Source organism: Aptenodytes forsteri, unplaced genomic scaffold, assembly GCF_000699145.1.
Source record: "Aptenodytes forsteri isolate BGI_AS27 unplaced genomic scaffold, ASM69914v1 Scaffold100, whole genome shotgun sequence".
In the NCBI taxonomy this organism is placed as follows: domain Eukaryota; kingdom Metazoa; phylum Chordata; class Aves; order Sphenisciformes; family Spheniscidae; genus Aptenodytes; species Aptenodytes forsteri.
The window spans coordinates 1,839,123-1,840,448 of record NW_008796216.1 but is presented as its reverse complement, the minus strand read 5'-3'; the positions used below and the strand labels follow the sequence as shown (position 1 = coordinate 1,840,448).

The 1,326-nt window shown below is 34.8% G+C and overlaps 1 protein-coding gene across 1 annotated transcript in view; it reads left to right on the top strand.

Annotated features, from left to right (window-relative positions):
* Positions 1 to 1,326, top strand: part of MCPH1 (microcephalin 1) — a 142,740-nt gene that overhangs the window by 9,252 nt on the left and 132,162 nt on the right. The gene's annotated exons all lie outside the window — the stretch shown is intronic.

Here is a 1,326-nt window from a genome sequence, read left to right as displayed (position 1 = left end):
GGGCTCTGAGCAACCTGATGTAGTTGAAGATGTCCCTGCCCATGGCAGGGGGGTTGGACTAGGTGACCTTTAAAGGTTCCTTCCAACCCAAACTATTCTATGGTTCTATAAATCATTTACATTGAGATTTGTCTGCAAAGTAAAAAATTCTTATAAGGTATTTAATGGCCAAATTTTCTTCTGTTTAGCTTCTCTGTATCAATGAAATCTCTGAATTAATGTAAATTAATGTAGTTTACATCTGTGCTCATTATTATCCAGAATTTAGTAATAGCCACGGAAGTCCAGCATGTTGAATATCATCTCTATTTGATGCTCCAGAGAACTCTAAACTTAGTTTGACATGTAGTGGTTCGGCACTTTATTCAAAATTGAGTTACTAAACATTAGATTATAATTCTGTGGATACAAACTTTATGTTAGATCACTAGGTGTCACTAGAATCACAGTTTTGAATGACTTCTGGGGGAATTCTAGTGTAGTCTATTAAGGTTCTATACTCTTTCCCATAATTGGTTTTATTGTTTATTGTTTGAGAATAAAACTGTATTTACCTATTTTGCTGAAAAGAACTTTATGTATTAATAACCAAATTCTGGTCTCAACATCATCCTTAGTGTTCACAAATGCAGTAGATTGTATCATATTCCAAGATAACATTAGTGCTACAGTTCTCAAGTCAGTCTTTGACTATGAAAAGAGAGGAAAAACTAGGGGTATGGTATCAGTTGGATTTTTGGCTTTGTAATTAAAAAAGTTTGCATAAACATAGATTGCTTCTCAATAAGGTGCTGGTTTTAGCATTGCATATACAAAGAGAAGGCAGAAAACTAAGACTAATGGGTAAGATGTAAAAGCCAGGATCAGATGAAGCCTTCTTCCTCATTTGCCTGAATAGAAAAATTTCCTTCCCTCCCCCGCCATGACATTCCATAGATTGTAGCTGGGAGTTTACTGTCATCACAGTGACCAAGCTAAGGTTAAGTTCACTAACTAATGAACAAGGAAAGCCTACAGTCCTCACAGAAGTCAGGGCAAGTTTGAGGTTCATGAGAATCTGGCCAGAAGGATTTAATACAGTGATTTTTTTGAATGCATGGAAAATAACATATGAGCGAGAATCTTTGAGTTTCAGAACAGCAATTTAGAGGCCATCATTAGGACAAAAAAAAATTGTATCATGTCCTATATTTGATGTGTAATAGATTATTTTTTTTTTTAGCCTTACAGTAGTTATGTTAAAGATACATACTTAGGAAGAGTTGGTGTTTCATTATTACAGGGCTCAGACAACTCTTTTTGCAATAAAGGTTCTCATTCTTAAAA